Source organism: Herpailurus yagouaroundi, unplaced genomic scaffold (genome assembly GCF_014898765.1).
Source record: "Herpailurus yagouaroundi ecotype Mexico unplaced genomic scaffold, PumYag 186, whole genome shotgun sequence".
Lineage (NCBI taxonomy): Eukaryota > Metazoa > Chordata > Mammalia > Carnivora > Felidae > Herpailurus > Herpailurus yagouaroundi.
The window spans coordinates 35,345,446-35,372,134 of NW_024412417.1; the positions used below are offsets into that span (position 1 = coordinate 35,345,446).

Below are 26,689 nucleotides of genomic sequence, written 5' to 3' on the forward strand. Positions count from 1 at the left end.
AACCTTGCCCAAGGTCACAAAGCTATGTGTTCACTAAGCTGGGATTTGAGTCCAGGAAACTGAATTACCAGGGTCATTGGGTTCTCTTAACAAGCCCAGTGGTTTACAGTCAGGAGTGGTACAATCTCAGGAAGCATTTGAAAAATGGAGAGTGAGGCTCTCAGCCCATTCCAACGACTGGAACACCAGTGTATCTGGGAGGAACAAGGAAGATAAACATTGTCTAGCCAGTAGAACCTTTATGCCATGAGGAAATGTCCTTCCTGAAAGGCCAATAGTGCCCCCCCCCCCAACTTTAAAAACACCAAGGCTAAGCCATTTCTTCACTTGCATTACCCATTTCTACCTTATGGGTCAAATGTTTGGCATTGGTGAGTTTTGCAAACCCTCTCATGTCTCCCTCTGCTCTCTGTATTTGCAGTCATCACTGCCCTGAGCTGGCTGTAAGAGTCAAATCTCGTCACATTGGTTTGGGGTGTGGGCAAACTCTTTCAGCTGTCCTGAAATTCTAGTTATTAAATATTACTCAATATAAGCAGAACACTGGTTGGGACTTGATGGTGTTTTCATTTCAATTTCTCTCACAACAATACATATTCTCCATGTAAAACTAATCAATGTCACATATTTGGGAAAATTATGCATGAACATAGGGCATTAAGTCAAAGAGAATGAGGTAAAAATACGTAGAGTGGCCTGAAAACTTGCTTTGAGATAGGCAATCTCATAGACTGAAAAGTTAAGGTCACACAACTAGTAAAGGACAGAGTCTCAATCTAGTGTCAGATGTGAGTCCACAGCCCATGGTTTGACACTACATCAGGTTTCTTCTCAGTACTGGGATTCAGAATCCATTACTGGATCCTTTTTTTTTTTTTTTAAGAAAAAAGTTTTAGCTATTTATTTACTTTTGAGAGAGAGAGAGAGAGACAGAGCGTGAGCAGAGGAGAGGCTGTCAGCACAGAGCCCGATGCAGGGCTCGAACTCATGGACCGTGAGATCATGACCTGAGCTGGAGTCGGACGCTTAACTGACTGAGCCGCCCCGGCACTCCAGAAGAGCTGGATCCCAATCGTAATTCTGCTGTTATCTGGTTGAATGACACTGATTGGGTCATGTAACTTCTCTTGAGTCTCAATATCTACATCTATAAATAGAGAAAGCTAGAACACTAAAGCCCCTCCTGTCTCTTCCATTCACTCCTTGTGTAGGCTTTTGCTCCATAAATGGTTTATTCTGCTTTAGGGAAACAAACTTTGTCCTTATGTTGTGGTCAGACCTATTGCTCTTAACTGCTGTAACTGCTTCTCTTTGTCGATGACTTTGTACTAAGCCAGACATGATGGGTATGTAGGCTGTGGCATTTTAGCTAGGTCTGGCACAAAGAATCCACTAATAGGTCCACTAGGCATCTGAGGCCACCGGGCTATCTGTCATACCATAACAATTGCAGTTAGGTAGGGATGAAAGTTGGCTTTCATGATTTGGGACCAGAATTTGTGAGAGAGCAGGATCTTGAGAGTCAAGCAGGCATGGGTCCATTTCCCAACTCTGCCACACTCTCCTGGGTGTGTAATCACAACCAAACCTGAATTTAAATGTCACTTTCTCAAAGAGGTTTCCCAGAGTCTCGCAAGGTAGCTTAGTCCAGAACACTGTTTTGGCCCCATGATCAACCTCATCATATTTAATAGTATACAGTGGGCATTTAATAAATACTTTGAAAATGAATGCTGAATCAATGTCTGTTGAGTAAAAAGTCATCTGACCTTCCTCAGTCTCAGCTTTGCTCCTATGAAATAGGCCAAAAACAAAAGCAGAGTTCTTATGAAAAAAAGTCAAAATGCTTCACCCACAGCAATAGTAAACATGGTTACAATGTTAGATCATATAATTATAGTCTGAAATAAGCTAGTCTGAAAAGCAAATCTCAGAGTCAAGTGAGGCTTTTTCTAGTTTATTGAACCTAGAGTTAGAGGGGAAAAAGAGGAAGCTAAAATTTACTGAATGTCTATGATGAGCCAGGCACTGTGTGTAATAGGGTGATGCACGTGTAATACTTGTCTACAAGTATGAAAGCGTGAATTTCCAGAGGAGGGAAACAGGGTCCTGAGAAAAGCAAGGTTTGCTCTAAATTTTCACACACTGCAGTGGGCCTCTTTGCCTTCTTCTTTTACGTTGGAACTTTTGAGGCCACTACTGTTAGGAGGAAAAAGTGTGTGATGCTTATCTATGTTCAGAACTAGAAAATGCCCTCTTCCGCTTCCTAGGTTGGCCCTGTTGTTGTTCAGGTGCTGCCTGTGAGCAGACACCCACAGAAGACGGAAAAGATGAATCCGCAGATTGCTACACACACATGATCATCTAGGTAAGTGGCAAACACTACAGGGTTGGTTCTACCAATAAGTTACCACCCCATTTCGGGATGACCACACCTTTCTCAAAAGTGACAGGGGCAAGGGTGAGGGGAACATCACCCAAGGGAATACTAAGAGGACAGCTGGGTTCTGTGGGTTATGTCCAGCATAAGACTCAGAGTATCCAGGTTGTTGCCCAAGATCTATGCTTGCTAGGATCCTCTGAAAGCCTGTTTTCTCACCTGCAAAATGGGTCACTGAACATCCACATGTTTGCATATTCGTATTTGCATTCACTGAATATGCCTACAGCAAACATGTGCTATTGATATCAGAGACTACTATGCAAGACACTTGAATACACAGATCTGATCACTACAAATTCCTGCACTGAAGGAGTCACCATCTAGTGAAGGAGAAAAGTATGAAAACAAATAACGAATTTAGCAAAAGTTCAAAACTTCTTACTGAGATATAGGAGGAATGTTATGTGATCCCAGAGGAAAAAGAGAACATCTCATTCTGTGCAGGGTAGGAGAAGTTTTAACTAATGTGAAGATAGTTGAATGAGTCTTAAAATGTGTGTTAGAATGTGTCATATGAGCAGGTAGAGAAACATATTCAAGGCAGAGAGTGTCCTAAGACAGTGAGTCATGAAATGGCACAATGCCTAGCCTAGACCAGCTACATTAAGTATTTGTCTTATGAATGAATATGTATGAATGAATGAATGAACATTTGGAGAAGCATAAAAAATTAATTGTTCCTGTATGGATTGTGTAAGATTTAGAGAAGATAGCAGGGGCGCCTAGGTGGCTCAGTCGGTTAAGCGTCCGTCTTTGGCCCAGGTCATGATCTCACAGATTATGAGTTCAAGCCCTGCATCGGGCTCTGTGCTGACAGCTCAGAGCCTGGAGCCCGCTTCAGATTCTGTGTCTCCCTCTCTCTCTGCCCCTCCATGGCTCGCACTCTGTCTCTCTCTCTCAAAACTAAATAAACATTAAAAAAGCTACAAAAAAAAAAAAATAGAAAAGATAGCAGAGTAGAGATAGGAACTATGGGAAAATTTGGGATAACCTTAAATATCCAAATGAGTCGTTTTGACATAATTGTGTTTTTCTAATCTAATTTTGTCTAGCAATTGACTCAAGCTCTTGTTTAAATCTCATAGTACTCTTCATACCTTTGAATATCCCCCATGTTTGAATCATGCATGATGGTTTAGTTGGGGAAGTTGAAGGCAACTTGATACGACTATAACTAATCAAGCAGCAATGTCATAGTAAAGGGCTACAATTTTTAATTACATGTTTATCTATTAGTCATTCATTTACTACTTATTAAGTATACATTTGTCAATAACTCATTTATTAATTTAACAAATTTGTGCTAAGCACTTACTTCCCAGGCATTGATCTAGGACCTGGGCTTATAGTGGTGAACAAAACAATCATGCTTTCTGCATTTATGGAGCTTATAGCCAGTAGGTGGAGAGATCAGATAAGTGTTCAAATCAGTATATCAAATAGAGGTAAATACAATGAAAGAAAAGAACAATGTGCTAGAGAAACTAATGAAAGTGGCTGACCAAATCTAAATTAATTGATGATGTAATATGGTAAACATTATCTCCTCCTGTAGCAGACATTGCTTATTGCCTATCTATTGGACAATTCCCCTTTTTCATTGCTAATAGCATTCCTGTTTGTTCTGAGATGACAGTTTGCACAGCTCTAGTGGAATCACTATGGCTGATCTGTGTTTTCCATGGTAAACCCCTCTTCTTTTCCAGCTACTCATTTTCCAACCTCTCTTATAGCTAAGGTTGACCTGTGATAGAGTTCCTGCCACTGATACGTAGAAAAGATCTTCAGGGGAGCCTCTAAGAGAGATTTTATATCTTAGCAAAAGAGATCAATACTAGAGAAAACCTGCCCTTCCACTTTTTTCTTTGTTGACATTTTGGAGGGGAAGTTGTCATGTTTAGAACTGCGGCAGCCGTAGTGGTCTTAAGATAATCAAAAACCAATAGTCTGAGGATGAGTAGAAAACCTTTGGTCCTCAATAATGTTTTTTTTTTTTCCTTTGCACTAAGCTTAAAATCAAATGCCTCCAGATACCCAACTGTATTGGAAAATTAGACATATTTTTAAACCTAAGAATGTAGCTTTTTTATTATTGACAGCTGAAAGCCACAAAATTATAGGCTAAAAAATTTTTCAAATAGATTTCCCAGTGTCTTCCAAAGTGCCTGGCACATAAGATCCACTTAATAAACACCTGTTTAGGGGTGCCTGGGTGACTCAGTTGGTTAAGTGGCCAACTCTTGATTTCAGCTCAGGTCATGATCTCACAGTTTGTGAGATTGAGCCCTACATTGATCTCTGTACTAACAGCATGGAGCCTGCTTGGGATTCTCTCTCTCCTTCTATCTCTGCCCTTTCCCTGCTCATGTGCATGCACATACGCTCTCTCTCTCTCTCAAAAGAAATAAATATTTAATAAATAAATAAATAAATAAATAAATAAATAAATACCTGTTTAATGAGTGAATAAGGCATGGAAGGAATTAATGAAAATTGCATGGGTAGTAGAAGAGTATAGAAAAATCAATTTTGAGATAGTCTAACCTCCATCTATCGCTCCTTCACAAGGTTAGATCAAGGAGTCACATAGGGCACTGGACACAACCCTACTAGAATAATTAACTCAGTCCTGAGTGATAGAGGTTTGTTAATACAAACACAAGATATGTCCCACCAAAAACTCCAGAGGCAGTATTTTTTCTCTTGGGCCAATTATAGGGTCAGAGAAATTGGGTTTTGTCTCTTCAACCTCTATATTTCACACTATATTTTCCTCACCTTCAAACTACAGATATCATATGTCTCTCCCTATTAATACTTATGGCTAATATTATACAAGTCTTGGGTAGAGCAATAAGGTAAGAAAAAGAAATAAAAGGCATAGAGATTAAAAAAGAAGAAGAAAAACTGTCTTATTCCGACATGGTATCATTGTGTAGAAAGGAAATCCAAAAAGAATGTACAAACTATCAGAGCTAATAATGGAATTTGGCAAAGTCATTGGCCACAGAGTTTATATTCAAAAATTAATTGTAGTTCTTTGCACTGAGAAAATTGGAGACAACGTTATAAACAGTAACATTTACAACAGCAGAAAATATCAAATTATTAGGACTAACTGAAATCAAAGTTTCCAAGACCTCTACACTGAAAATTGGAAACCATTGCTGAGAGAAATTTAAAAAGACTTGAATATGTGAGGAGATTTACTGTGTTTATGGTTTAGAAGACTGAGTATGTCTAAGATATAAATCTTGTCCAAACTTATCTACAGATTCAATCCTATCCCAATTAAAATCTCTGAAACTTTTTTTAATTTTTTGTTGTTGGACATAAAGCAATTCTAAAGTTTCCATAGAATTGCAAAGAACCTAGAATCGCCAAAGAAATTTTGCAGAGGAAGGAAATTGGAAGACTTACACTGTCAGATTTTGAGACCTTCCTCAAAGCTACAATTATTAACACCATGTATACTGACATGAGTAGACAGACTAATCAAACAGAAAAGAGTCTACACAAGCATAGTCACTGATGTATGATAAAAGTCTTAAGGCAATTCGGAGAAGAGAATATGATGTTCTGAATAGATCTCGGTGTTAAAAAAAAATAATAAACCTTGCCTGTACCTCATACAATACCCCCAAATTAATTATAGATATAATGCACACCAAATGTGAAGGTGAAATATCTAGAAAAAGAAAAAAGTATTTTCGTACCTTGGGGTAGTAGATATTTTTAAAACAGAGGACAAAAGAGTGAAAAGGCAAGCCACAGTCTGGGATAGGTTTTTATAATATTATATATGTTTGTATCTGGCAGAGGACTCATACCTAGAATCCATTAGGAACTCTTACAAATTAATAACAAAAGGACAAATACTCACTTGAACATGACAAAAAAATACTTGAACAAAAAAAAATGCAGATCATTCATTAGGAAAGTGCAAATTGAAACTACAATGAGTTACCACCACATATTTATCAGAATTGCCTAAATTTTAAAAAGACAAACAATACTAAGTATTGCTAAGTTTGGGGAGTAATTGAACTCTATATATTACTATTAGAGTGTGAATAAGTTCAACTGCTTTTGAAAAACTGTTGGAACAGTCTATTAGAGCAAAACATTTGCCTACACCATGACCCAGAAACCCTTCTCCTAGATATATACACAAGAGAAATGAAATACACTAAAAGGCATGTACAAAAACATTCATAACCACCTTGATTCATAATAACTGAAAACTGGAAAAAATTCAAATGCCCATTAACTTGAAAATGAATCAATATATTACAGTTTAATCATACAATGGAACACTACTGAGAAATAAAAACCAACTGCTGATATATGCAACAACATGGATTAAATTCACAACTGTTATGTGCAGTGAAAGAAGTCAGACACAAAAGAAAACACACAATATGATTACATTTATATAAAGTTCAAGGACAGGGAGGCCAAATCTATAGTGATAGAAGTCATAATAGTGGTTATATCAGGAGATATGGTTCAGAAAGGACACAAGGGAATCTTTTAAAGTGATGGAAATATTTTGTCTTGATTTGAGTGGTGATTACATAGGCGTATCCAGGGATGCATATATCTCAGCAATTAGTGAGCTGGACACTTAAGATCTGAGCCCTTTGACCTGGGTGGCTCAGTCGGTTAAGCCACCGACTTCGGCTCAGGTCACGATCTCGCGGTGCGTGAGTTCGAGCCCCGCGTCGGGCTCTGGGCTGATGGCTCAGAGCCTGGAGCCTGCTTCCGAGTCTGTGTCTCCCTCTCTCTTTGCCCCTCCCCCGTTCATGCTCTGTCTCTCTCTGTCTCAAAAATAAATAAACGTTAAAAAAAAATTAAAAAAAAAATATTTGAGCCCTTTGTGCACTTCACTCCAATTTAAATTTAAAAAAAAAATTTGTAAATTATTGGGGCTCCTGGGTGGCTCAGTCAGTTAAATGTCTGCCTCTTGATTTTGACTCAGGTCACGATCTCACAGTTTCATGAGTTCAAGCCCTACTTCAGGCTCTGTGCTGTTAGCACAGAGCATGCTTGGGATTCTCTCTCTTCTCTCTTTCTCTTTCTCTCTGCCTCTACCCTGCTCTCTCTCTCTCTCTCTCTCTCAAAATAAATAAACTTCTAAAAAATTTTGTAAATTATTTTATGTCACATTGCCTAGAACTGCCTTCCCCCTTCTCTCTCTCTCTCTCTCTCTCTTTCAATCTCTCTCTCTCCCACCTTCCCTGCTTGGAAAGTGAGTCCAACCTCAGAGAAGTAAAGGATTCCACACAGACAAATTTGGGTTTAAGTAGGCTATTTTAACCATCAAAATGAAGACAGCAAAATTGAATTGGGACCTGAATTGCCTGCTTTGGTTATCTGTAACAAAGGCTCACTGGATAATTGCCCCAAATCCCACTTTACTTTATGTTGTGTACTTTACTGGTTTCTGGTTTGAATACTAAGGAGGATTTGCAGCAGAAGAGAATAGCTTCCCAGTAATAGTGGCCTTTACTCATCACGTTCACTGGATACCAAAAAGATTATGGCTTCTGTCCAGTCTACTCACAGTGAGCAGTGTGGACTCCAGGCTGATCACGTAGCCCTCCGGGTCTCTGAACCGTCCCTAATCTTTGCTTGAAACATGAAGGGGCTGGACTGAGTGTTCTTGGATATCTTGTTTTGTTCTAATGAAATACAAAGAGTCTCTATTCTTCCATGATTCTCTGTGTCTGCTATAAACAAGGTGTGTTATACGTGGGATTCAAGTTCATTCTACTTTATCCAGTAATCCTTATGATTTTACTTTTGTAGAAGAAAAACAAGAAAACAATATTAGTCATTGGATGCAAGGATGAACTCCCCACACCCCAGCAATAGGGAAGGATGGGAACGGAGAGCTCAACAGGCAACAGTAGCAGTGATATCCTTCTTCTTTTAGAGGAGAAAATAGCCCCAAAGGCATTGGACTGACAGGTTTCTTACATGTTCAGCTGGGAGTCTGAGCGTTTTGGGTCTTTCTACTTCCTCTCACAGAGAGTACAAAGCCAACACCATGCCTGTGTGTGTCTGTGTGTGTGCATACACACACGTGTGTATGTACACACGTGTGTATAAGGGTTTTTACATATGTAGTGAATCTGCATAGGTATGTACTTGATTTTGTGTACATGTGTGTTCACATATGCATGTTTCTTAGTGGTTGCATGTAAGGATGCAAATATGTGTGATATGTGTTTGTGTATGTGTGTAGGAGCGTTGGGGGGGATGCACAAAAAAGCTGCCCTAGGCTTTATCCTATTCTTTTTTTTTAATGTTTACTTATTTTTGAGAGACAGAGCAGGGCAGGGGGTGGGGGGAGAGAAACAGAGCATGAACAGGAAGCGTCAGAAAGAGAGGGAGACACAAAATCCGGAGCAGGCCTCAGGCTCTGAGCTGTCAGCACAGAGCCCGAGCCCAATGAGGGACTTGACCCCACGAACCATGAGGTCATGGCCTGAGCTGAAGTTGGACGTTCAACCGACTGAGCCGCCCAGGCACCCTGACTTCATCCTATTCTCAAAGCTAAGCAATAACATAAATAGTGTGAGTCAGAAAGGTGAAGGGTTAACTGTTTACTGAATACAAAATTCATTCAGAAAAAACTGTGCTTTGTAACTGGTAAGAGGAAGTATTGACCAGCTTCTGGTAAAGTTACAATGGCCAGACTTGCAAAGGAAACTCCTCCTAGCTTGGAATTTTAGAGTGTTTCCTAGGGTTTGAAAGGTGTCCAAAAAATGATGAGGCATTTCAACAAGGGGATGGATTGGGGAGACCTGGCATTGAGCGCTTGAACTCACCTTCCTTTCCATCCACTACCCCCTTCCCTATCTTTCACAAATAATTTTAAGAGAAAACTAATGGATTTATACTTAATATCTTCTCCCTTTTTTTTTTTTTTGTCGTGTCCTGTCTTCTAATGGGGCTTAATGTGTAGTACAGGAAAAACCCATAACCCTTCATTCTAGCTCCTCTTCTTTTCACTAAATTATCTCAGTTTCCCCATCTGTTGAGTGGGTGTAATGATTATCTTGGAAGTGGTTGCTGTGTATCACACAAGCATAGCTTATAGCTTCCAGTCTGTAAGCTCTATGGAAATAGGGAACTCTCCTGGTTTGTTCATCTTTGTCTATCGCGTATTCAGTACAGTGCTTAGGTCCCTCAAAGTATTTGTTGCATGATTGAAGATGTCAAAAGGAGGCAATGTTTTAAATACATCCTTAAGTGCTATTATAAAGTCATTTGGTGGTAGTGGTGAAGGAGAAGTAATAGGGAGGGATTTCTCTAATTTGTACTCTACAGGGATTTCTTGTTTTTAAAATTTTTTTTCTTTTCAACGTTTTTATTTATTTTTGGGACAGAGAGAGACAGAGCATGAACGGGGGAGGGGCAGAGAGAGAGGGAGACACAGAATCGGAAACAGGCTCCAGGCTCTGAGCCGTCAGCCCAGAGCCCGACGCGGGGCTCGAACTCACGGACCGCGAGATCGTGACCTGGCTGAAGTCGGACGCTTAACCGACTGCGCCACCCAGGCGCCCCACTACAGGGATTTCAAAAGAAGGTGGAAAGCAGGAAGGAGATAGTCTGTGTGGGAGCCAGAGGCTGGAGATGTCAAGCCAGACTGAGTCAGCTCATGCTTACGGAGACAGATCGCTTTGTTTATTGCCTCCCCTCCGGGGCTCCAAGTCCTTGGTCAGTCTGCACCCTCACATTTCTGGCGAACACAAATGCCTCAATCGACCAACAGTGGGTGCTCCTCTTATGAGCTTGGCCCTGACCTTGATCCTGTGATCTGACCAGCAAGGTAGGGAAAATAGAGACCTTTGCAAATCAGGTTCAGTATATACAGAGTCAGGCCCTGGTATTAATAGGATTTTATTTATACAAGAAAAAAAAAAACCCCACAATACGAGACACTTCACATTTCTCTGAAATAAAATACGCAGCGAAACATAGAACTAACGACTGGAAATCACAGTGCTCAAGTGGGCTTTCCCGCAGGATGGAAGGGTGAGTGTCTGCCCAGGTAAGTGCCCAAAATACTCAGCCCTCTTCCAGACGATTTAGCTAAATTCTGGAGAGTAAACTGCACACACGTCCTCTCCCCCCCACCCCTCAGGCCCAGCACTGTTGGGATCCCAAGAAGTCATCCACATCCTGCTTGAACTATTTGCCATCGTTACTACAGATAACTGTAGTTATCTCCTTGCTAAGGGGCCAGTTTACGATTTCCTCAAGCGACCTCATTTCAGTTAAGCCTCACACCTTCCTTCCCCAGTAAGCAGTTATCAGGCTTGGTTGGGAGCTCAAGACTCAGGGATAAACGGGGAAGAATTCTTTTGCTTCGGAAGCTCACCAATACAGTGACCGCTTTATTGTAAGGATTAGCTGCACCGCTTTCTTCCTCTGCTGTAAACACCATGCCGAGGCTTTACGGCCCTTTATCTCAGTTATTTCCCACCACGGCTCTGTGTGGTAGGTACTCTCATTAGAGCCATTTTCAGGATGAGAACTGAGGGTTAAATGGGTCCATAGCATGCCTAGAATGGTCAAATTACTGAGGAGAGATTCAAAATTGAAATTCAAACAGCCTGACTCTTGAATGGCAAGTCACTTCTGTACTAGAAGGGAAAGGAATGAAATGGCATAGATCCATTTAATGGCTATAGAAGTTAAGGGAGAATTCCCTGGTGCAGGATAATTCTAGTTGGGTCTTGAAACTAAATGGAAGCACGTAGTTAAAGGAGAGAAGTGAAGGCATTCTCGGAGGAAGAGAGCATTTACAAAACATCTCAGAATTATAAAAGTTCCTCCTATATTGTGATGCCAGGGTCATCGGTAAACATCTTTCTCCTGCAGTGGGGTTGGGTGGTGGTGAAGGGACATGGGTGGAATGAAGCTAAAAGACTCTAAACTTTCTCAATTAAAACTTGAACGGCCATCTTCTTAACACCAAAGAGAATTTCAATCTTTGTGTGTGTGTGTTATATTTGAGAGAACCAGGTTATTTAGAGTTGAGTATGTGAGTAAGTTGGGTGACTGTCGTGATTAGTCATATTAGATCAGTACTTCCAAGGTCGTAAGGCAAGTTTGTTGTGTGGCTCACGTATGACCTTAGAAACTGGTGCCTAAAGTCAGTCCAAGGTGGTTTCAGCAAGAGTGTCAGAATTGTAGTGCTCAAGATGGAAATGATGGGTAAGAATGTGTAAGTTCCTAGGCAGGAATTAGGGGTTGGGGGGAAGATAGGTAGCCTTTTCCAACCTTCTGCATTTAACCAGAAATGTGATGTCACCAGCTTGTCCTGCCCTGTGAAATGGAATGGAAGATACGGTCTATCTATTCCCATTGCCTCCGGTTTTTAGGAAACAAATCCTAGGCATACAGAGCCGTGGACAGGAAAGTCACCCTTTGGAACATATTTATTTGCAGGAAGATAATTTAAGTGATTCAGTAGAAGGGATATCCAAGATAGCTTTCTTTTTCCTTTTCTCCATGTAAGTTAGCTATCCGTCAACTTTCTCATTGGCTACATTCTTACAAAGGAATAATCGGCACAGGACACCTTTGGGGGGTTTTGTTTGTTTGGTTTTGGTTTTGGTTTTTAAAGTATACAACCTGATGATTTGATATACATAGCCATTGTAAAATGATTACCAAGATGAAGGTGATTAACACACCCATCATTTCACATAGTTAATAGAGGTACCTTTCTTTTTTTCTGCGGTGAGAATGCTTAAGACACTCTCACCAACTTTCCAACATACACATTATTAACTACAGTCACCATTCGGTAAGTAGATCCTCAGAATGTATTCTTCCTAGAACTGAAAACGCATGCTCTTTGTCTTACATCGCCCACATGACACTTTGAAAGAGTCTGCCTGCGAGGGATGGCGCCTGAACTTGGCTGGGAAATTGTGGAAACAATGAAAGATACGTGGGTGTCCTCACCTCTGCTGTCTCAAAATGTCCAGCTCTCGGGTTGAATATTTTCCCCCATGAAAACCCCATTAAAAACAGAAACCAGAACTACAAACTAAAAGAAAAATATCTATTTGAATTTTTCTTCCGGTGAACTGCCTTCTTAGCTATTTTAGTACATTTTCTTGGTGGCTGATGCATAGCGAACAGAATTGCGTTTCTTTCCCACAGACATCATATTTCTTCGAACAATCCCTGGAACGACAGTCATCTCAGGACCCTTGACACACAACATCAAAGCCACTGGAGAAAGCATGGGCTGGGGAGAGGGAAGAAGCAGGGGTAGCATCCCACCTGGGGCCCTCTTTCCCAGAGGCCGCCAGGTAGCATCAGGTGATGTGTGGCAGTTTCCTGGAAAAGTGAGAGGCTTTTCTCTCCTGCATATTGACTGCCATCGCTGCATCCCACTAATTCTGGAAGTCAAGTGATCAAGATCGCTGATGCTGAAAGCTGAACAAATATTAGTGATAAATCGTGGAAATGCAGAGTTGAGAGCCCGACAGAAGGTCAAGAAGATATCTGAGTCAGCCCTCTGACTAGTAGCAGGTTGATGGGTTATTATGCTGGTTTTGAAGACCAGGCAACTGGGGACCAGAAGTGTTTAGGCATCCTCTTCTGGTCCAAGGTCAGCTCCAGGGGGAAATGATTCTCTTTCCATCATCACACATACTTCCCCAACTAGTCAGCAAGGGACATCGAATCAGCATAGTAGCCATATCTGTAGCTATGGAACACGTGAGATTTTCCCTTTGCACACACACCTATGAAGGATGTACTACGGTCATCACCCCTGGGGGTTAGCTTTGGGACTTCCTAATACTCAGAGCAACGTAAGCAAAACTGCCTCACTTTGCATAGCTGAATTCAGAACTGAGCAAAATCATACTGGATGTTCTGTTCTCTTTTGTAGCCAGATATTTTTAGATACTCCTTTTTTGACCCATTGTAAAAATAATACACATCTATTGTGAAAATAAAAGATAAATATAACAAAGCGTTCTCAAAAACACCGTTCTGCAATTACAAAAATCACAATTAACATTTTAGCGTACAGCAAGAGTCAGCAAACTTTTTCTCTAAGAACCAGATGATAAATATTTAGGCTTTGAGGAGTGATGGTCCTTCACACAACAGCTCAATTCTGCCATTGTAGCACAGAGGCAGCTATAGACAACACATGAAGAATGAGTGTGGCGGTGTTTCAGTTATTTACAAAAACAGGCAGTGGAATAGATTTGGCCCATGGGCCATAGTTTGCTAACCCCCGGCATGTAGAATTTGGAATTTCTTTCTTTGCGTATCACATCATGTCTACAACTCTGTATCCTCCTCTTTTCCCTTGATGTTATAACACAAATGCTGTCTCGGGTTATTGGATGCTCTTACGCAATATTCTGCACGCACCTGTTGCATATTATTCATTTTATGAAGATACCAAAATTTGCTATGACATCAGATATTTAGATGTTTTATAGTTTTCTTACTATTTTACATACCGTGATGAACATCTGTGTGTACACTTATCTCCATTTCAGGTTGTTTCCGTAGGACAGATTTCTGGAAGTGTTGTTTTTTTTTTTTTTTTAATACTCTTAGAAAATATTGCCAACTTTTTTTTTGTCCCAAAAGGCTTTACCAGTTTCCTCCCAGAACTGTGTATGAAGTTGCTCATTTCTCCATAACCACACCAACACTGAATATTACCACTTTGTAAATCATTGCTGCTTTTATAAGAGCCAGAACATTTTAGGTCAGTGAGGAACTGTGAAAACATGGGACTTAGGTCACTAGACCTCCTCACCCTTCACTCACACAGATGACTCCACCAGAAGGGAATGCTAAGAGATCAGGGGCCTAGCTCTTTCTCCTTTCCTGTACCCTCACAATCAACCCCCCCTCTTCTGCTCCAGGCAGAGGGCAGAGAATGAAACCTATTATCTTTCTGAATGGTCCTTCCCTCTTCCTGCCCATCTCACATCTGGACTGAATACAAATCCCCTGGTTTCCTGTTTCTCTCCCCACGAAAGATTCCGAATGTCAATTCCAAATTAACTCTTTTTTTGCTCTTTGCCTCTGTATCTCAGTTCAACCCCCAACCCTTTACTGACATTTTCTTATTGTCTCAAGAGGAGTTTTAATGAGCTCTGCCTTTTTAAGACTCCCCATCCAACCATCTTGGCTAGTTGTCTTCCCTGGGCAGAAAGCCCACATGAATATGTGAAGACGCTCTGTGGGCAATAGAGAATAGTGGTGTCTGTGGTGTAGGTATGTGAATTCAAACTCTTCTGACAATGTGCCAGCCCAAGAGGTTCTCCAGTGTATTGACTAGATCAAGCCCATAGGGTCTCACACTTACGATCCTGGGTCTACCTCATCAGCCTCTTCTATCGTATATCTTCTGCATTTTTTCCCAAATACTTGGCTCAGGTCAGATACATTAGGCTCAAATTTTGACTGTGAAACTGATTATGGTCATGGAAAAGTCACTTAATCTCCATCAATCTCTATTTGTTCATCTGTAAAGTGGGCATAACACTACCTTTCTCCTGGAGGTAAGATAATAGTATCTTTCTCATAATGACTTGTGCATAGTAAATATGATTCCACATTCTTATTATAACTCTGCCTGTCCGCTCTTTTATCCTCACTGCCACTGACTTTCGTCTGGTCAAAACTATTGCACTGTAAGTCTGACAGCGTCTTTGCATGCTAGCCAGGCACACAGGCCTTCACAACCGGCCCTTGTCCAGACTTCCACAGCTTCTTGTGCCCTCCCCCCCCCCCAGCTGTTCTCAGACCCCAGTCAAACCCCACTGTCCCCACAGACATTTTAGCACAGCTAGTCTTTGACTCATCACGATCTTTATTCTCCTCCTGTGTCGTTTCCTTGCAAACATTTTAAATTAAGAAAAGCTCAAATATCACCTCTCTGATACCACCTGTCTCTCAGATACTATCTCCCACCACACTAGACCCATATATGATGGCACTGAAGCGCTTCAGTGTCCTAACAGATATTTATTGAGCAGCTAGTATGTGCCAGGAACTTCACTAAGCATTGGGAATACATCCAGGAGCAAGACAGACCCTTGTTCTTCTCACAGCCACTTACAATAGCTTCTGCATTTTGACCATTACGTCAATTGGAAGTCGGGGGCCTTCCTTCCAGACTGGGAGCTCCATGAGGAAAAGGGTGATATTCCATTTGTCAGTTAGCCCTGGGCTGGGCACACAGTGTGGGTGCTTAGGGGATGTTTATGGAATAACTGTATGTTTTGTTGCCGACAGGAAGCAGTGACCTTCTTCGGAATAGGACAGTGTCTGATTCACCTCTGTATCCCCCCCACAAGCAGCCAGCACAGAGCCTGGCACCATAAATCCTGAGTAAATGAATACAGGAGGAAATGAATAACTGACACCAGATTGCCTCCTGACCCCCTTTCCTTAACTCTCACCAAAGAAAACAAAACCCAACAAAAAGGCAAGGAAGAAAACTGGCTCCCAAACCTCAATATCCCCATACACGGTACACTATCGTTTCCAGGAAGATGTGAGCTTCCCAAGTTACAAAGTTTGATACGTTGTAACAGTAATAATAACCATAGTTATCACTTTGTGGTGGCTAATTGACATATTCACCTCTTGTTGGCTGAGGGAGCTGAGGTGGGGGATACTGAGCCTCAGTTTCCTCTTCTGGAAGATGGAGATAATCAAGCATACACAAGTGTGCTGAGGGATCATTAAAGTAAATGAGGTCAACTGCGTTGAAGTACCTATCTCCTGGCACAGAGTAGGTACTCAAGAAGTGTTAGGGTTTTCTTTTTCTCTCTAGTATCCTAGTAATCTGTGTGACAGCAACATTTAAGCTTATTTTCATTAAAAGTGCCTCCTATTTTTCCTCCAGTCAAATGCAGAGATTCTTATTCCAAGAGCGTCATGGGTATCTGCTGACCCCCAGAGAATTCTGAATTTTCTCAGTGTGCAGGGCGGTGCTGTAATAAGGGACAATAGAACGGCATCGAATTGTGTTCACTGGTTAAGTGTTAGGTATGCTCTGTTCTCAAGGTGGCTGGGCTGAATTCACTAATTCATTCAACACAGATTTCCGAAGGGCTGGCCGTGCGCCAGGCACGGTACTAGGTGTGGCTTGTGGCAGAAATCAAAGCCCTCCTCTCATGGAGCTGATTAGGGAATCAAACAGTAAACGTATAACATTTCTATGTGAAATGAGGATGAGTGTGATGGAGGGAAACACAGCGTTAAGAGGAGAGGGTGTGCTGGAGAAGGCTGGGTGGGGGAGTAGGAAGCGGGGAGAGACTGAGTCTCTGCTTGGCAAGCCACAGGATGAGTGACTGCGGGCAGTGCAGGGTCCTGTGCATCTTGCACAGGTCACACACCCATGAACCAGCCCTGACTTTGGGCAAGCTTGCAGGCTTTTCTCTGCTTTGATTTTTAAATGGGAAGAGACTGGGAAATATTGGCACATTGGATGAAGGGTATTGGATCTAAAGCTGTTTGCCCCCAAGCACCTTGTACCGAGCTGTTTTTCTAGGCTTCGGGGAATCCTGGATGGGAGTGCATGTGTGGTGTATACGGGGTGTGTGATATGTATGGAGTGTGTGTGAGAGATTGCTTGTGCATGCATGTGCGTATGTGGTAGATATGGGGGGCGGGTGCTTGTGTTTGTGTTTCCACTGGGAAGTGTGTGCACAGTATCATATTTTCCAAAAAGGTGCATGACCACTTCTAAAGGGTTAGGAACCATTTACTTAAAGAAATGGAACCAGAAATTTCACTTCCCCATAGGGAAGCAATACTATTAATTTCTACCACGTGCGTGTCTCCTACTGTACAACATGTTCATATTTCATTTCATCTGTGCCCAGAGAAACCACTAGGCTAGACAGAGCAGGACTTTGACAGCAGTTTTTCTCCCTGATTCTAAAACCCGGGTTCCTAAATGTCCTCGCCATCGGAGGGCATCACTGTTTACCTTTTCCATCTCTGCCGTGTTCCTGAAAGCAGCGAATCAAGGGCAGAACCTCAGTTTGACCTTAAACTATTCAGCTCCACTTAATTACCTATTGTGGTGGAAGGCACATAAATACAGGATGTGCCTTTGCTCCGCCATTCTGCTTTGCATCATTATCAAAAAGGCAAATGTAATTCATGTCCAATTACTCACTCACCGCAAGGTCAGAATATTTATTTTTATCTTACTTGCGATGTTTAGGGTTAGTGATATCAGTATTTATTCACGGCTAACCTAAATCAAACATCCTGTTGATATCTATAAAGGGCTGTATAGTTATTGTCGCAGGTATGCTGAGTCACAGAGCACATACAAAGTTTATGAGTTGACAGGGAAAAGGCTGCAGGGAGGGGAGATAAGTGTGCAAGTGGCTTGCGAAATAGCCACATTGTTTATTTATATTGTCCATTTATTGAACTTGATAGGTGCTTGGGAAACCGAAGCCAGTTAGAAACAAAATAGTGAGGATTGTTTTTTCTAATTATTATTATTATTGTTTTTAAACGTGATACCGGTGGTAACTTTTTGGTTAAATTCATCGAAGGCTCCTTCTAGAAATTGTTTTCTCCTTCTAATGGAATAGAGCTTTGACCAGCTAGAGAAAGACGAGGAAAGACGTAGGAGAGATGGCGAAATACAGGGGACTCATGTGACCAGGATTAATTTACTCACAGATCCAGAGTAGCAACTGCTGCTGTCTGTCCAAAATTCCTGTGGTCAATTAATGAGATTAATTTGAAGAGGCTCTATCGAAAGGGAGGACCCAAATGCTTAGAAGTCACAGTATTCGATTGATCCATTCCTTTTCCCGTTCAGATCCGCCCAGTCAAACATATTTTGTTGTCTTTGGCCACTGATATCAAAACATATTAGCTAATTTCCTGAGCTTTTTGTCAATTCTCTGCCTTTGCAGACCTCACTCTTGTAGGTTGTACCCGGCAGTCCATCTTTATTTTCTTGCCCTATCTCCATCTACCTACAGTAACAGAATATTTATATATAAATATATATATATATATTTTTTTTTTTTCCTTAACCCATACCATTGTTTCCCTTGGTGTCCTAGGATCGATCAGCAGTCTGGGAATCAATCTTCCAGATGAAATCTTACTATGAGTTAGTAGCTGTGAAATGTGGGCAAATATTTTACCTCTGAGCCTTGGTTTTGGTCTATAAAAGGAGGATGTGAAATCAAATAGTTTCTTTGGTCCCTTCCTATTATATCTGTCTATATTTCTATAATTTTCTATCTAGTTACTCTAAGGCACGTGGTCATTAGTAATGGGGCAGCTGACTCTCAGCTTAATCAGACAAGCCAAGCTGGGGAATTTGTGAATGATTTTAGAGTCTCTGGCCAATAATAAGTGAAATATGAGTCATTGATGTGATATAGTCTCCAGAAAGGTAAATTTGATGTTTGAATACATTGAAATATATTCGATTTTAGAATATGAAATTTCCATTTGGGTGAATCAAGCATGGTTGAATAAAGGCAACTTCATAAGGTTCATAGTCTATGGACTGAGATAGAGGCAGGAAAATCTGGTTTCCTCTATTCTGCTCAGCTCACACCAAAAAGAGGTAAAAGAACAAAAAGAGAAACACACTCAGAAGACGGAGAAAGTGTTGGGAGGGAATTGAAAGGATGTCCGAGGGAATGGGGAAAAATAAAGGAGTTGTTTCATTTAGATATGTTAGTAGCCTTCTAATGTTGGCAAAGTTGTACAAAAGACAAAATATTTCTGCATATATATATATGTGTATATACACATATGTATATATAAAATGAAAAATTAAGATCATGACTAGAAAGCTCAGGAAGACTCAGATTCATGTAAGGAAACACTTTGGGGCAGAGCTGTCCAAAATTTGAATGTGCCATGTCAGCTGGTTGTGAAAGTGCCCTCACTGGGTAGTTTAAATCCAGGACAATCACGGCCATTCCAGCAGCACAGGATGGTGGGGATAGTCGTATAGCCCAGTGGCATCAGCTCGGGGGAGGTTTGCCATCCAGGGGACACTTGGCAATGCCTGGAGATATCTCGTTGCTGCAAGTCTGGGTGTGAGTGGGCTGGTACCACTGGCATCTGGTAGGTAGAAGCCAGGGATTCGCTAAACATCCTGTAGTGCACAGGACAGCCCTCCACTGGCAAAGAATTATCTGGTCCAAAGTGTGCCAAGGTCAAGAAACCCTAGTCTACAGAATTTGATAATGATGCTTAGTTCCTGACATCTCCACGGGTGGGAGAAAAAAATAAAATGTATCTATCAGAAAAATGATTGTAGAGGCAATTGTTTGAAATGACATGTTAAAAAGAATACTAATGACAATGCAGAGGAACAATTATGAAAACACATATCTACATTGAAAATACGATTTTAAAATACTGGTTTGAGAGTGGTTATCTCTGATTAGCGGGATTATTCATACTCTGGTTTTCTTTGGTTTGTTTGTTTGCTTATTTTTCTCTATTTTCCCAGTAGTTATAAAGTATAAGTAGTGCTTTTAAATTTAGAGGCAAAAAAAAAATCTTGTTGAATTTTGAAAACCTGTTATGCCCCTGAGGACCTAAATGGCACATGGTAATAATAACAGTAATGGCAACTTCGATTTAGCTGGCGAGCGCATGTGGAGATAGGCCAGGTTATTCGCTCCCAGTCAGAATGTAAATTGTTATAACCCCTTTGGAAGACAATTTGGCAATATTACTATAGAGCCTTAAAAATATTCATAGCCTATGACCCAGCCATTCTATTTCTGGGAAGCTAGCCTAAGGAAATAATCAAAAATAGGCACAAAGATTTATGCACAAAGATGTTCATTTAAGCATGATTTATAATAGTCTAAAATTCAATTTATAATAGCTACAAATTGGAAACAGCCTAAATGAATAGAAATAGGTGAATTATTAACTAAATTATAATAAATCCATTTGATGTAGTACATAGCCATTGAAAATAATGTTTACAGTGACTGTGTGACAATGTGGGAAAATACTTAGGATACACAGCTAACTTTAAAATAATAAGGATCCAAAATACATTAAGAGGATAACTCCCAAATGTGAGTATACCAAGGAATAAAAATGTTTGAAAGGAAATATGTTAAAATGTCAACAAAACGTACAAAAATATTAGAATGTGGGATACAAGTGGCTTTTCTTTCTTTTCTTCTTCTTTTTTTTCTTTTTTTTAAACTAGGCTTCACGTCCATTGCAGAGCCCAACATGGGGCTTGAACTCAGGACCCTGAGATTAAGACCTGACCTGAGATCAAGAGTCAGATGTTTAACCTCCTGAGCCACCCAGGTGCCCCTATTTTCTTCCTTTTTTAGTATATCTATGCCATTTCCAAACTGTATATAATGAAAAGTATAACAGTTATAACCAGATAAAAACACTGGTAAGATTTATCAGGTGCCAAATCTGAGTCTATTGCAGATGTTCATTTAAGGACCATCATCTCATTTAGCGTTATAACTACTTTCAAGGTAGGTACATCATGCCCATTTCACAGATGAGAACACTGAGGTGGATCCTCTTCATCCTCCATGTCTTATCTTAGACAGTGTTTCCTCTAAGAAGCCCTCCTTGACTTTCTGAGTCTGGTTAAATTTTTTTGAGTTCCCATTGTTCCCATTGTCTTTCTGGGCGTTTGGGGGGATTTTTTGGTGGCGGGAGGGGGTTGGTGCAGGCAGTGCCTAGCAAGTATAGAACACAAAGTATTTGTGGACTGAATGAATGGACAAAGAAATGAATAACTCACCCAAGCTGGTGAGCGGTAGGATTGGCCAGGTCAGCCTAACTTCAAAGTCAGTGTCGTCACAGAATGCTCCAGATGGATTGTGGCGAAAACCAAAGTTCATTTCTCAGCACCTTTCCCAAGGTTCAGAACTTATTGTTGAAACAGAATGGAGCCTGGCCTGGAAGTTATACATTTATCCAGCTCTAAAGGCCTGAGTGCCTTCAAAGGGCAGCATGGATTTTTCTCTGCAAATCATGAGCATTTCCGCAATGCTTAACATGGCAGCTGGTAATGATTATTTTTCCAGTTTCCCTTTGAAATTTCATGTTTGTTTACTTAACAGGGCATTACTAATCTGGAGGAAGGGAGTGGGTGAAAAACCCCATTTGTAAAGAGGATAACAGGTTAATGAAAAGAAGCAGAGATAGGTGTAGGTGATAGTGTTTCTACAAGGCTCTGTTCAACCAGGATGATTTAAGGCCAAACCTTGGCTGGCTTCATAATAAGAGCCAGATTATGGAGGGGATTTACGTGGCAATTACCATGGTCCTTGCTAGTGGGTTACAATGTTTTAGGGCTCCCTAGATACTTAAGATTAATGTCTGAATCAGTAATGTTATTGTTGCAAGATCTCAGTATGATGGGGAGCCATTTGAGACAGGAATTTTTATCCCTTATCAGAACATAAAATATCTCATAGTCTGCAAGAACACCAATGCCTATGGCCTGTCGCTGCCCTCAATATAGGTTAAGCATCACGTGGGACTGGGTTTTTTTTCCTTGGCAGCTAAAATGCATAAATCAGTGTAGAGCTACTTTTGCTCATCCAGGTAATATGATTAAAATGGGAATTAGACATGTTCAGTCATTCAGAGATGAGAGACTAAAATCCCCAACCTGAACAAGGCAAATGATTATAGAGAATCTACTGTGTAAATGGTAGGTCAGGACTGCAGTTAAGGACTTTTCCATGTACCCCAGAGAGAGCAGATCCACAGCATTCTCTGCAAACACACCATGCTTTTATCTTAGTGTATTAATTGCCAATGGGATCTGAAACCCAAAGGAGTTTGAGAGAATTGATGGGTTAAGTGGTAAATATACACCTGACCAAGATGAATTTGGTGAATCAGCAATTCCCAGGAATCACATTGTGAGAGCACTAAGAGAACTAATTGATTTCTCTATTAGTATGTTTCCTCAAACCTTGATATCTGTTGAGGGGAAAAGGTGCGGTGAAGAAGGAGCAAAGTTGGGGTGCCTGGGTGGCGCAGTCGGTTAAGCGTCCGACTTCAGCCAGGTCACTATCTCGCGGTCCGTGAGTCCGAGCCCCGCGTCAGGCTCTGGGCTGATGGCTCAGAGCCTGGAGCCTGTTTCCGATTCTGTGTCTCCCTCTCTCTCTGCCCCTCCCCCGTTCATGCTCTGTCTCTCTCTGTCCCAAAAATAAATAAAAAAGTGGGGAAAAAAAAAAAAAAGAAGGAGCAAAGTCCAAGAAGTTTCCCCCAAGAAAGTGGTCAAAATGAGAAACACTTATTGATAAATCAGTTTGAGACCCAAATCATCCAGTAAATGAGATTAACACCTTAACTTCTCTTCCCCAGAATCCCACAGATTAAATCTTAACACTATCTCAGAGTTAAGTATATTTAGCACTTAACCCATCAGAAATGAGATGAACGTGTCAGCATGGAGAATATGATTGCTTCATGGCTTTCAAACAATCAGATAGAACACTGAGAAAGGGCATTGAAATAAGAAGTCACTTTTGAGGGTAGGGGTGAGACTGGTGTCGAAAGATATGGTATTTGGCCAGGAACTTGTAAATATCTGAATCTCACCAATGTCCATGACCACCCTTTCCCTTTATATCTCTGAGAGAAAGGAAAAGTAATAAGTATTAGCTGAGTTGTTAGCCCCAACCCCCAATGTGAAACTCCAATAAATCAGACAAGACTACACGGAAAATTCCTTTTGTTCCTGGACAAAGTATTGCCAACTAACCCCAAATTAAAGTGGACCAAAACCCTAATCCTCTACTTTTCAGAGATTTTGGACTTTTCCATTTTAAAGGCCATATCCACATTTCCCTAGAAAGATTCTTATCCAATCCCTATGTCTCCACTTCTTTAAAACCACTCAGTTAGCATCCTGAAACTGACTGCCCAAATTAGCCTTCCTCCCCATCTTTGTGCATGTGTATGGAAGGGTAACTTAGAGGAGCAGAAGAACAAAGAGGGGTTTTGAGCTTCTGCTAGAAACCAATATCAGAAATCCAGAAGACAAAGGCCAACACATAAATGACTTAATATCAGCAACTCTCCTTCACTCCCCCATTTATTTATTAATTCATCCATTAAACAAACATTTGCTGGGCACCAAGGATGCTGTCAGGCACCATGTTTTGGTGATGAGGCAAGCATACATCAGGAGTGAGCAGATAACAAGAGTGGAAGCTCCAGGGGAAAGATATGAAGATTATTTTCCAACCTCAGAAAAAGTAAAAGAGCATTGAAGGCTTGCAGACCCCAAAACTTATTCACTTTCTCCAAGTGCAAGAACAGAGAGCAAGATGGAGTTTGGGACAAGAGACACCATCAGTCTGCCAAAGAGTGAATCTAGTGTCTTCAGGGAACTTGTGATATTTGATATTTTCAACACACACACACACACACACACACACACACACACACACATTGTGCCCACATTTACCAACTACATATGGAATCAGAGAGTCTTATTTTCAAATCCTAGATTTGCTTGTTAGTTGTGTGACTTTGGTAACAACTTGGTTACCCTTTCTGGGCAATTAATACCTCAGGGCTGCTGTGAAGACTAAATGAGAACATGTAGAAAGTGTGTCTAGCACCAGGACTGGGGGTGTGAATGCCATCTAATAAATTACGATTTTTCTTCCCTTGTGTCTTCCTTGAAAGCAGAACCAGTCTATTATTTATTTTCTACAATAGACAAGGAACAAAGGGAAGGAGTGAGTCAGGGAAATGAAAGAAAGGAAGGAAGGGAGGGAGGGAGGGAGGAAGGAAGGTAGAAAAGCAACCATAATACAAGCAAGAAGCTAAATTTGCAAGCAGATTTGATGTACTCTCGATACTCTTCCACGATGCTTAGTTCTAGCCTATTCTCGTGAATGCAGTCAACACTTACTCAGTGATGCACTGAAGACCGTGATGTGAAACAAAATGCAAATGGCAACTAGAAGTACCATGCATCATTAACCACCATTATAAAACACTAGCTTCTTTGCATATCCATAAGCCCCCATTTTTGCTGGCCAGACAGGGAAGAGCATTTGGAAGGTATCTAGGCCTCTCCTGTGTCTCGGAATAATAATTACAAAAGCCACCATTTACTGGTCACTTGCTACATATCAGGTGCTTTTATTGTATTTTTCCTTTTATCCTCAAATATCCCAGGGGTGGAGGTATTTCTAGCTTAATTTTCCAGTGAGAAAACTGAGGTTTAGGCACAGTAAGTTCGATGCCTGAAGTTAGTTAGCTAGAAAGTGACAAAGTCCAGATTCCAACCAAGGTCTGTGTGCCTCCAAAACTAACACACATAACCACCACACTGTAGCGTTTGTTACATTTGTAGAAGAAAGGTGGACTTGAACTAAAGGAAATCTAATTCCTGTTCCATTTGGCAAGGAAAGGGTTTTCTGAAGTCAATGGCATTGGAATTGGGTGAGTAAGAATAAGAAGGATACAGCTGGAGGGGAAAGGAAGCCCATAGCAGTGAGGAATACATGGAAAGTCCATGGATCTTACATGCATAAATGCATCAACATTCATGCAGCAACCCCAGAAATGGGAAGATGAAGAAATGCCTCAGTATTTCCCTCATCTTTCAAACGCCCAGTCTGAAAGTTTTAAATATGCATTCGAGTCACTAAAGCACGTAACAGTCAAAGGAGCTTTAGGTCCAAAGACTGAAATACACAGAAGATGAAAGAATGTGGTCTTTACTTGCATGTATCCTCTTTTTTAAACCCCATAACCTCCCAGCAAAGAATTTATTCACTTACAGAGTTAGAGACTGGATCTTGGAGATGGCAAGCCCCTTGCCCAAAGACGTGAAGCTACTAAGGAGAAGAATCCATGATAGAACCCACACGTCTCTAATCTCAAAGGCAAGCAGTGGTCATTGTTCCACATGCTGACCTTGGCCTGGTGTTCTTTCACAAACTTCAACAGTGGATCGAAACCAGAAATTGAGAACATAGGATGCCTCCAGGTAGAAGTGAGTGACTGAAGAACAAGAATAGGAGAGAAATTTCCACGGATGCTTTATGTACCTTTCTGATTTTGGACTGTGTGAATTTAATGCCTTTTCAAAATAATTAAAGTATCAAAATTAATTTTAAAGTGGATTAACATGAGCTTTTAAGTAATAAAAAGAGATCTCGTTATTTCTAAGTTGAAATCCATATTATGGTCAAACTTAAGAAACATGTTGACAAAAACAAGTTCTCGAAGAAAAACATTTATTGAATTTTTTTTTCTGCTCATTTCAATTAAATTCAATAAATACATATTCAGCAACCTCTATTTTCCAATTGGGGAATTATACAACTTCTTTAAATGTTGAGAAGATTATAGGGGAAAACAAATTATGGGTGAAAAAAGTTAATCCTAATTTAGTTTGTCTTTGTTTATAGGTTTATAACCTACTTTGAAATTCTTTTTTGAAATGAGGCAGGAAAAAATAAAAACTAAATAAAAAGGTCAAAAAATAAAGTATTAAAATTCTATCTTTCTTTACCACTAGGAATTATCATTCATAAAGGTAACTTTTTTAACTCACCGTTTTTATCTAATAAAAGTAGAAGCCAGACTTTTCCCTTTACTTGGGAAAATCCCATTTACAACCTGAGTAAATACCACTATGAATGTGAACAGACAATGTAAGCGTGCATTTTCTCTTTCTTTTATTTTTTGTTAATAATAACAACCATAAGGTTAAATGAATACTGTGTGCCTGACACCAGGTTAATATTTTTCACAGGTTGTTATTTAATCCTCAGAACCCCCTGGGAAGCAGATATAATTCGTCCCATTTCAAAGATGAGAAAACTGAGGCTCAGAGAGGACAGTCCTGTAACTAGGAAGAGGTTGAGCTGGGATTTTCACATATTTGACAAAAGACTGTGCTCTCACGTATGACATTTTCTTGCCTTCGAAGGATAAATATAGGTCATAGAATGCTCGGGGAAGACAAGTACTCTGCCCTTTCTAACCAGCACTACCACTCGATAGCAGCTTTCGGTTAAAAATGACCCTCATGGATGGGGATCCACATTCCTAACATGAATTCATACAAAAGCACCCAGATTTCACAAGAGGAAATGATGAGGCATTTTTCTGAGGTGTTGAAATTGTTCTCTTCGTCAGTCACCAATTAAAAAAAGAAAAAAAAAAAAAAACTCTTGAAAATTCCTC

The 26,689-nt window shown here is 40.6% G+C and overlaps 2 long non-coding RNA genes across 2 annotated transcripts in view; one reads left to right on the top strand and one right to left on the bottom strand.

Moving 5' to 3' along the window:
- The window catches only part of LOC121043223 (uncharacterized), a 33,533-nt gene extending 12,101 nt beyond the window's left edge, over window positions 1–21,432 (bottom strand). The window contains exon 1 of the long non-coding RNA XR_005796740.1: window positions 21,258–21,432. This is a non-coding gene — a long non-coding RNA (uncharacterized LOC121043223). The remainder of the gene's footprint in view (window positions 1–21,257) is intronic.
- A 3,179-nt stretch (window positions 21,433–24,611) lies between these two features.
- On the top strand, window positions 24,612–25,615 carry LOC121043224 (uncharacterized). Its single transcript, XR_005796741.1, has 2 exons — window positions 24,612–24,934; window positions 25,278–25,615. It is a non-coding gene; the product is annotated as an uncharacterized LOC121043224 (long non-coding RNA).
- The last annotated feature ends 1,074 nt before the right edge of the window (window positions 25,616–26,689 follow it).